We start from the raw sequence: 11,134 nt of genomic DNA, 5'->3' as shown, positions 1-11,134 counted from the left end.
TGGTTGCATGGTTTGTTTATTTATTTATTTAGAAACAGTGTCTTGCTAGGTAGCCTGGCTAACCTCAAACTTGTGATCCTCCTGCCTCAACCTCCAAAGCACCTTTATTATAGTCATGTCACCACACCTGGCTGAGTGAAGTTTTTAAGTGAGAACTTTTGTGTGTGTGTGTGTGTGTGGTGTGGTAAGTGGAGACTGAGACTTGAACCCACAGCCTCATTAAGGCTAGGCAAGCACTCTACCAACTGAGCTACATCCTCAGCAAAGCTTTCAAGTATGGGTCTTGTCTTTTTGCATTTTCCCTTGGTCCTCCAGCGCTGCCTTGCCCTGGTGTCTGTCTTCCTTAGGCAAGGCTCTTATGTGGCGAGCATGGAAAACTGTGAGTCACAGCTCCTCTCCTGGAAGCAGGCTTTCCTGTCCTGCTGGGCAGATCCATCAGGCCAACACACTCAGCAGCAGTAAATACGATAGTCCTTTGATCTTTTCGATTGGAAATAGTTAGGTCCAAATAACCTAAATCTAAGCAAGAAACACCAATTAATTATGTCTTAACTCTCGGGCATGTCTGGTCTTTTCTGTATCCTCCTGGAATTTCTGTATTTAATAATCTTTTAGGTCATTTCCCAGGGCTTTTACTGGCTGCTTTCCAGCCTGGTCATGGGTGTCTCTTGTATTACCCTGTATCTTTGGAATTGTTTGCTCTAACTGTAGTCTTTGCTTGACAATAAAATTCAATACAATTTCAAACATTTGAAGAGGCCACTAGTTTGTTAAAAATCTAGGCATTTTCCAAGGGTAGATAAGAAATGAGACAGCGGCCGAGTTTCGGTTTAGACTTGTTCATTCAACGGCCTCTGGGCTACCAAGGTGGAGACAGCCAAAATACACTTGGAAATGGTCTGCAAAATGGTCTCAGAAGAGTGTTCAGATGTAGACACAGATCTCTGGAATTATCAGCTTGCAAGCGATGGGTAAAGGCATAAAGATAATAAACACCCAGCAAAAGCATAGGTTTTAAAAGGGCTGGCATTGTAGGCTGGGCAGATAAAGATGACCCAGCAGTCAGAGAAGCAGGAGATTGGGGAGGGGGATCCTGCTCTGCCAATGTTGAGGCTGATGCTGGGTGAGGCAGTGCATGCCCGTAATCCCAGTACTCAGAAAGCGGAGGCAGGAAGACTATGTGAGTTCAAGCCCAGCCTGGTCAGAGACGGTGATAGAATGGAGGTTTTTCAGAACAGAATGTTGACCGCGTCTCTTTGGGAGGACCATGGAGAGGGAAGAAAGAGCAAGGGAGAGAGAGTGAAGATGTTATAGGAAGCCATGGTGTCCTCAGGAACACAGGAAGGTCCTCAAGCGCAGTCATAGTCCTTCCGCTGGAAGGAAGGGAGCCAGTGGAAAGTCAGAAGGGAGAGAAGAGGAGAGAGGGGTCTTCTGTCTTGCTGCCCCATCCCTTCTGATGGCAGCAGGGAGCTGGCTCATGGGTTGAACTGGAAAGAATTTGAGTGTGTGTGTTGTCAGGGTGTGTGTGCACATGTGTTTTCGGGTGCACTCGCTCATGTGTGCATGAGTGGTTGCCGGAGGTGGATATTGGGATTCTTCCTCTATCACCCTCCACTTCATTTTTTTTTAATTGAAAAAAATAATATTTTTATTAATTCTTTGAGACTTTCAGACAATGTGTCTTGATCGATTTTCACCACTCTTCCCCCATTTCCTCCACTGTCCTTCTCTCCCTCCCTCCCCACCCACCTTCATGTCTTCTCTCTCTCTTAAAAATGAAAAACAAACAAACAACCCCCTCCCCCCCAGTCCAGTTTGTGTTGGCCAAGCACTCCTGGGCGTGGAGCCTGCCCATGGAGTGTGGTCAGAAGACCGGTTGTCAAACCACTAAGGGAAAACTGACTTTCCGTTTTCTAGCAGCCATCAAATGCCAATAGCCCTTCCTTCCGTTAGGGTTGGGTCCTGGTGCCAACCTCCGCTTCTGTATACAGGCTGTGACTTTCGTTAGGGCTGGGCCTTTGAAGGTCTTGTGTGCGCTGTCCCAGCTGTGAATTCACTGAAGCAGCTGCCCCGTTGTGTCCTGGAAAGCTCTGTTGAAGTCGTCGGCACCTCTGGCTCCTACAGTCTTTACCTCTGCTCTTCCGCCGGGATCCTTGAGCCTTGAGGGGAGGGGTGTGATACAGATTTAGGGCTGACTACCCGGATGTCTCCTATTCCCTGCACATAGACCAGTTTCCACCATATATTTTAAAGACGGCTCTTTCACCGAATCTGGAACTCTTTCTTTCGGGTGAGACCAGCCGGCCAGTGAGCTCCAGCGATCGGCCTGCCTTCACCCCTTCAGCAGGGTTACAGACACACGCTGCATGTGTGGCTTTTACGTGGATGCTGAGGATCTGAACTCAGGTTCTCATGCTTGTGGGGCAAACCCCTTATCCGCTGAGCCATCCTTCCAGCTCCCCCTCCTTTTTTTAAATTTTGGTTTTCTTTTTTCTTTCCAAGACAGGGTTTCTCTAGGTAGCCTTGGCTGTTCTGGAACTGTCTCTGCCTCCTAAATGCTGGGATTAAAGGCGTGTGCCATTACTACCCTCTCCCCCTTTTAAAAAAAATGTATGGTCTCATTATGTGGTCCAAGCTGGTCTCAAATTTGGGATTCTCTGGACTCAGCTAGCATGCCCAGCTTGGAAGTGTTTACATTTGTCTTGATGTTGACACAATATCTCACACTGTAGGCCAGGCTGGCCTTGAATTTGCAATAGTCCTTCTGCTTCAGCCTTTCGAGTGCTGGAATGTCAGGGTGAGCCACCAAGCTTGGTGGTCTTTAAAAATTAAAAAAGGATGGGTTGGGGTGGGGGATGAGATGGATAATACGGCTCCCTGGGTAAAGGCCACTTGTCACCAAACCCAGTGAGCTAAGTTCACTCCCCAGGACCCACTTGGTGGAAGGAAAGAACCAACTCAAAAGGAAGAAGAGAAAAGGAACCAACTACCCAGGACTGATAGCCCTGGGTCACACTAATAGCCTCACCCACCTCCACTAATACATACATACATACATGCATGCAAACACAATACGGTCCCCTTAGTTTTTCTAGACCTCATATATTACATTTCCACTTTGGATTCTAATACATGACTTACTTTCCTCTGAACCCCAGAGGTTATGCTTAAGAGACAAAAGCTTATGTCAAAGGTCATGAATGCTAAGGTCGGCCAGTGGAAGCCATTGTGGGAAGTTCTGACCGGCTGAAGGCCTGACTCTGGTATGGAACCTGGCTTCCGGCGGTAAATCTACCCAGCCCTGTGCAAGTCTTATTGACAGAAAGATTGATGGCTGAGCAATCTGTGATTTACCTAATCGGATGAGTCAACAAACTACACCAGGAGAATGGAGAGATCTTCATTGGGGAGAAAGTGGAAAACTCCTTAGGGTAGGGAGGTCCCCCTGAGAAATTGTACTGTTCCTGATGTAATAACAGACTAGAAAGCCTTTTATTATGGGCTGGGTGTGGCAGCTGAGAAACGGAAAGAAAGAAATGTGAGTCATACAAAGTCCTCATTTCATGTCCCTCGGCCATTGTCAATCACATTCGGGAAAGGGCTGGTGTGTTCAATGCGGTTATCTCTCCGCTGTGGACGGCAGCTTCCGGCCTGCGGAGCCTAAGACGTGCAGTTCTGCTTCCTGCTCTGGTTAACACTTGCTGCTACGTGAGATGGAAAGGTCTTCACTGGTAGCGTGGTCAGTCATGAGGGAAGTGACGGACCCAGCCCCGGCTTCCACCTCTCAGGTTCCTCAGAGTGTAGAACCTCACTCTGCTCTCCTTTGGGACTTCAAATCTTGGTCCCGGGTAGAAACCTCAGAGTTTGGGGGTACTGGGGGGGGGGCAGGCTCACCTATTCTGCTATGGAGTTTAGCAGAAGCCTGTCTGTGCCTGCTCAGGCTGTTCACCACACCTCAGGGCTGGGCCCCAAGCAGCTTTTCAAACCTGACAGACGACCAGCCAGAACCTGCTTAGTGTTGGCTAGTGGCCAACTTGGAGGCCCCTGGTGCTGTGGCGCTCAAGATCCTGTTAATTGGCATGTTCAGAGACACAGAGCCGGGAACTGAAGAGATCCCAGAAGGACATCCATGTTCCTTTAGCTAAACTAACAGCAGAAAATAAAGGAAAATTCAAAACGAGAAACTAAAAAAAAAAAAATCTTGGCTCTACTTAAAATTTCCCAACTTAGCCCTACCTCCTTCATCTTGATTTATAGCCCAGGCTGGATTTGAACTTACAGTCCTCCTGCCTCTGAGTGCTGGGATCACAGACAAGTGTCACCATGCCTGGCTTGACTCTCCTTTTTAACTCTTTTATTGTATTTAGTGTCACCACCACGTCACACACACAGAGGGCGGAGGACAAACTGTCCTTGGAGGAGTCAGCTCTCTCTTTTTCCACCAAGCGTGTCCTAGGCATGGAACTCGGGTTTTCAGGTTTGGTAGCAGGGTCATTGACCCTCTGAGCTAGCGAGTGAGCGGCTTTTTTTTTACTTCAAAAAGAAAATTAGGCCATAAACATTTATTATGTGTTTATTGGTTGCTTATGCCTTCTGGGTACCCCTCATTGTCCTCCTCAGGTTTGAATGGACCCTCAGGCCCCACCTGGCTCATCCTTACCAGTACATTTGTCCCCTCTCAGGAGTCCTGGATCCCAACCCAGCTCTGTGAGAAGATTCTCTTGCTAGACATTTTGAGGCTGTTCCTCCTCATGCTATCCACGACACGACTCCCTTCCCACCTGGACTGAGGCCAAAGGCTCCGACTGTCCATGCTCAAACGCAATGCTGAACAAGCAGTGAGGAGGAGTGACGTTGTGGGGGAGGGGCACTGCTGGCCGTTGTCACCGTTCTGTGACCAACCTTTCCTCTGTGCACTTGGATTTGGAGGCATCTGCAAACGTCTTTTTTTTTTTTTTGTCCCTTACGTTTTTATGAGGTGTAGCTTTCTGCTAAATCTTCTAACGTCGCTTGTGTCTTATTTACCGTTGTGTGCATCATAATTAGCATTTCCTTGCTTCTTGAAGAGATTAAAAATAGACCTGTTTCTATTTTCCCGAGATCGTCTGTGGATAAGGAAGGAGGTGAAAATAGCTTTCCGATCTGTGGTCCTTGAGCTCACCTTCCTTCTTCACTTTGCAGGGAGCTAGCAGGATCTGAGCTCACGAGGGTGGGGTGAGGGGTGAGAGGTGAAGCGCCGAACGTCCTTCTGATGTTGGCGACCTGGCAAGTCTCTTGATCCCTGAGCTGAAGAGTTGCTCCAGTGATGTAAACGGAACAGGAAGCGAGGCAGAGCCAAGGGGTAGGGAGGGCTGAGCACATGGCAGGAGTCAGGTCAGGGGTTAGAAGCTGTCTGCCAGAGAAGTTCTGAGCCTGAGTAAAGCTTTTGCAGAAATAGGATTCTAGGAAACAAGGGGCCATGATTTCAAGATAACGAGAGGAAAACTTAAGCTTTTAAAGCTTTAATACCCTTTGTTCTCCCTAAGGGATGTGAATGTGGCCTGTGTGTGTGTGTGTGTGTGTGTGAGTGTGAGTGTATGAGTGTGTGTATGTGCATGTGTATGTATGTGTGTGTATGGTGTATATGTGTATATATATGTGTGTATGTCTATGTAAAATGTATGTGTGTATATATACATACGAATGAGTGTATGTGTGTACATACATGTGTATGAGTGTGTATATGTGTATATACATGTGTGTGTGTTTGTAGACTGAACCCAGGACCTTGTGCATGCTAGGAAAATGCTCATCACTCAGCTACACTCTCAGCCTCAGAGTTTATTTCCTTAGCATCCTATAACCAGTTCAGGAATGAATTCCCCATCACACAGGGTTTTAGGGAGGCAATGCTCTATACTGTATTCAGGGGTGATCCTCTTCTCCCTACCCAAGACACCAGGGTGTGGGGCCTAAGCCAGGCTCAGCTACCCAGACCCTCCTTTCCAGGACTTTGAATAAGAAGAAGCAAGAGTTCAAGGGTGAGCAAAAGCCACCCGAGATGGGGGTGTCATCCTGGGCCCGGGGTCCTAGGAAATAACCTTGGCTGCCATCTTTGCTGCCCATCATCTCTGGGATTCCAGTCCATTTCCCGAGCCCGGCTCTCAAGCCCTCCTGTCCACCCTGTGGACTGTTCGATGCTTCCAGTTCACTCCAGCTTAGAACAAAGATTAACCGGTGCTGGCTTCTACACTTTGCATGAAGGGTCAGACTGGCCCATATGCTGGTCCTGCCCTTAAACCTGAAGAGGTGCTTCTGTTTCTGGCGCTGCTGGACCGTCTGGCAGCAGGCTGCGGCCATTCCAGGAGAGCTGTGCTTAGAGAGGTTGAGATCAACCTAGCCAAGGTTTTGGAGCGTGTTTTAAAGCAGACACGGCTATCTGAATGCAAAGAGAAATCCCACCGAGCTCAGATGCCACAAAGCTGTTCTCAGACCATATCCTAGTAGCAAGAGAAGCAGAGCTATTCATGTATTTAATCAACTTTTTTTTTCTTCCAGTACTGGGCACTAAACTAGTGTATGCCAGGCGCACTCTGCTACTGAGCTAGATCCAAAGACCTTTTTACTCTGATAACAAGGTCCCACCTAGTTGCCCAACCTGGCTTTGAATTTGTGATTTCTTGCACCTGTCTTCCAGGTAACTGAGTTATGGGACTGTGCCACCAGTCCTTGCTTAAGCCAATTTAGGAGAACTTTTTTCGTTAGACAGGGTCTCTCTCTGTAGCCCAGGCTGGCCCTGAGCTCACAGAGATCTACTTGCCTCTTCATGTCTCCCAAGTGCTGGGATTAAAGGCATCAATGATGGCATCCTTCAACTTGATTTTAACTTTTTCCTATTTAAAATGAAGGAACTGTTGGTTACGCTATGGCGCTGCTCCTGGTGGCTGCCCCGATGGAGGAGAGTCACGAGCCATGGTTACCTTTTTAGAGCTTTATTGGGAAAGAGGGGAAAGAGAGAGGGAGGGAGAGGGAGGAGAGAGAGAGAGAGAGAGAGAGAGAGAGAGAGAGAGAGAGAGAGAGAGAGAGAGAGAGAGAAGGGGGAGAGGGAGGGAGGGGGCCGACAGAAGGAAGGAGCAGAAAGGAAAGAGAGGGACGCACAGAGGGTCCACCCGCTTTTTAGGCTGGGACGCCGTCGCAGACTGATGACGTAATTAAGGACAATCCTTACAACTGTATCCTCATACCTTCTAGACTGTCCTCAGATTCCAAGAGCCTCAAAGGTCATTTGGGCGGTTTTGTTTGGTGTTGCTACCGTGTTTTAATTCTCAAGAGTCCTTTGGAAGCTCAGATTGTGACGGTGTCGACACCCAGGGACTTTCTGGTCCTCAGTCCCCGAATTGCATTGGTGACGGTTGAGACCGCCTCTGTCCTGGCCAGTGGTGACAGTCCCCCCCCCCTTCTTTCTTTGTGGTAGTCTTAAAGCATGAGGACCTTTGAAAAGGCCATTGCCTAGATTTCTGTGTCCCCGAGTCTCCCACAAAGCTCAGATCTGAAGACTTGATAGCCTCTCTAAGGCACTCCCCAGGGAAGGGCTCAAATCGCTGACGCTGTTGGAACCCTGGCCCCCTTTCCTGTCCCCAGGACTCTTTTAATCCGATGAACATTCCACTTTATTTATATTTCCTTTCTAGGACCCTCTCTCTCCACCACCTAAAAATCAACAGCTTAAACTTTGAAAATAAAAATTTCAAAGGAGAATGTCAGCCAGGTATGCTGGCCTACATCTACAATCCCAGCACTGGAGAGGCTGAGGCAGGAGGAGTCCTGTGAGTTTGCAGCCTGGGTTGCAAGACCTGCCAAAGTGGGTGTGAGGGGTGTCCCATGAGAACTTGTTCTTTCTTCCTGGCCACAAACCTCCATCAAGGCCGGATGCACAAAGCTTCTTCTTTGCTCACTGAGAAGGAGGGGGTGGCTCCCTCCAGGGGGTGAGAGGATAATTTCTTAAAAATTAATAGATTTTTTAAAAAAAGTTTTGTCAATAATATCTAAAACGAGAGGAAAAACAGAAATTCTAAATGCTATCAGCTGCCAAACAGAGGGATTAATTGGGTGTGTATTTGGTGTCACCCTCTCCTGGGAGTCTCTGGAGTTTCCTGAGAAAGGCTGAACGATCCCTAAGCTACTCTGCCGTGACGGGCACCTCCCTCCCTCACCACAGCCTTTTAGAGTTAGGGGTGAGGAGTGTTTCTATCCACACTCTGTAAATCAAGCCAGCAAGTCCATCTCTAGTTAGTATGGAGCCCCTACTCCAACTGAAAGCAAATATTTGCGTTACAAATGAAGTAGTTCATTTTATAATACGTAGCCTCCCTCCTTATGGGGCTCATGGTGTACTGCTTCTGTGAATGGAGCCTACTTACTGTAGACCTGGGCAGCCAAATTGCTTGGGTGAGGGATCCTTACTGGTGGGTGAGCCCCGTAATTCATTGATATATTTAAAAAAGCTTACACTATTTCTTAAATCTTCATTATAAATGTTGATTCCAAGAAGCAAAGAATCCACATTTTTGGAATTTACATCCCCACGTCACTTCATATATAAATGTTCTATGTCACCATTTCTGGGGAGACAGAAACAAACTGCTATTCGCTCCAGATAGAGAACCCATGACAGACTCAAAGTACAGATCCCACGAAAGTCCAACTTGGTGAACCAAGGAGTTTGGTTTGGGTTATTTACAGGAGCAGAAATGACCCAAAGTCAGCTGCATCACCAAAGCCTACCCCAGCGTGGGTGGCAGCTCCCAGAAGCTGGGAACCTGGAGCACACTGCACAGCCTGCCGGCAACTCAACAGGTTGGAGAGTGTCTCTGAGGCAGTTCAGGGGGTCGGAGCCTTTTCCAGAGGGCTTGGCTGATGTCTGCGTCTTCTAGGCAGCTCGGCTTGTCTGAAAGAGTCTCTTAGCAATCCTTACAGCTTATACATGATTGGGGAAGGAGGGGCTTAGTGTTCCTAGTCGCTTTCTGGGACTTCCTGAAGCTCTTGAATTGTTTACTTCCTAAGCTTCACAAGCTCCCCGGCAGGATGGAAAGCTCCACCTCCCTTTAAGAAACCCTATTGTCTCACCTCCTTTCTAGCATCCTGTGTCTGAACAGGTTCCCTCCAAACCGGAAGGTTTTAATCTGGAGGAAACTGCTCTATAACAATATGAAGGACAGATCCTGGTGCAACTGATGCTTCATGATACAATCAATGGAAAGACAAGGAAGCTGTCACGTCCTCAAAGATCCTCTACTCCTGTAGACTTGTGTCACAGGGTCCCTGATTCAAATGGGCCCACAGCAGAGGAGGGTTCATTGTCCCATTGAACAGAGACAATGGTGGGTTGGTTCTAGAATTGGTTTGTTCAGATGCTTAGTGGCATCGTGGAAGTCCTAGGTCCCGCCCATTTTTTGCCTCTCTGTCACCCTCTGTGTGGCTCCCCATGGCTCCCCAAGGCTGTGACAATCAGATTTTTCCCTGTACCAGAAAAAAGGAGTGGTTTCTTCAGGCCTGTTTCTTCTGAAGAGCATGTGACAATTCTTCCCAGTGTCGTGCTCTCCTCGGCAGCTCAAACCGAATGGTGATCCCCCTTAAGGCTTGACCTTATGATGACCTTTCCAGAACACAGGGTCTCGGGGAGACAATTTCTTTCCAAGGAAGGAAGGAAGAGATGGAGTTAGCAGCCATTCAGTGCTGTGTGTCATGTCAGCTTATCCCGGTTCATAAGTAGCACTTTATAGTCCCCGAACTCAAGGAGACTTACCTTACCAGCCACAAGGTGTCTTCTCTCTATCCTGCACCCCATCAGGTGCCCCCACCTCACGTCTCCAGTGTCTTCTATTTAAAACTTGAGAGAATTCTCCATGTGGACATGACTGGGAGATCAGAACACCATCTACTCATTGATTCTTTTGTTTTTATTCTTAAATTTTATTGGGAGGAGGGTTAAAAATAAAATACTCAATTGGTTTTTTATTTACGTGCATATGCTTGAGTTTATATCCACCGTGTGTGTGCAAAAACCATCAGAGGCCAGAAGAGCGGATAGGATCTCATGGAGCTGGAGTTGTAGGTGGTCGTGAACCGCCATGTGGATGCTGGGAACTGAATCTAGACCCTCTACAAGAGCTGTGAATGCTCTTAACTGCTGAGTCATCTCTCTAGTGCTCCCCTCCCCCCTCTTAATAGAATCTCATGAAGCCCAAGCTGGGTTTGAACTCTCTGTGTAGGCAACACTAGCCTTGAACCCCTGAAATTCCTGCCATTCCCTCTCAAGTGCTGGGGTGATAGGCTCCTGCCACCATACCCAGATTAATGCGAATTTACCAAGTAACTAGTGCATGCCAACCTGGAAGTGTGGGAGGGTATGAAGAAATTAAAGCATGTCTTCTGTCCTCAAGGACTCTATTCAGGAAACAAGCAGACAGGAAGCCGCTCCGGGCTGAGGTTATTACTACCAAGCAGGGCTCCAGGCGGAGAAGGGAGAACTCTGGCTGCCGTTCAGTGGTGCTGTGGGGAAAATGGACGTTCAAAGTAGACTGGAGGCCAAACTACATTTCTGATGTTTCCAAATTAGTGACTTAAGAAATAAATTTTTGAATAATAATTTATAATTAAAGGTCGGTCTAAAGCATTCCACAATAAAAGGAAAGCATCAGGTGGAGTTTGTGCTCTCGAGCTTTTGAAAGTATTTCTTGATAATGTCACTTAACTAATTTTATCAAAAGCATCTCTTTGGGGGCGTTAATTACAACACCAGATGCTAAAACATAATGTTAAATATTCTACTTTCTTGGAATGTTTCATTTGAGCTTTTTTTATTCTATTTCTTTCTTTCTTATTTTCCTTCAGGATCTTGCTAGGTAGCCAATTCTGGCCTCAAACTTGGGGCCATTCTGCTTCCTGAACACTGGATTACAGCTATAAACCACCATCTGGCTCCGCAAATATCGATTTTCCTTGTTTCAGAGCTGGTGGAGGAATTGGAGCTACCGGGTGATGTGGAGGGTGCCGGGTGCGGAGAGTCACCCTGGGTCTCAGGGGTCTTCCCTTCTTCTCCGAGTGTCCATCCAGTCACTGCTGACACATACTGTCCTTGGCTCCTTCTTGTTCA

Source organism: Peromyscus maniculatus, chromosome 14 (genome assembly GCF_049852395.1).
Source record: "Peromyscus maniculatus bairdii isolate BWxNUB_F1_BW_parent chromosome 14, HU_Pman_BW_mat_3.1, whole genome shotgun sequence".
NCBI classification, from domain to species: domain Eukaryota; kingdom Metazoa; phylum Chordata; class Mammalia; order Rodentia; family Cricetidae; genus Peromyscus; species Peromyscus maniculatus.
The sequence above is the reverse complement of the archived record's forward strand: the minus strand, read 5'-3'. Positions refer to the sequence as shown.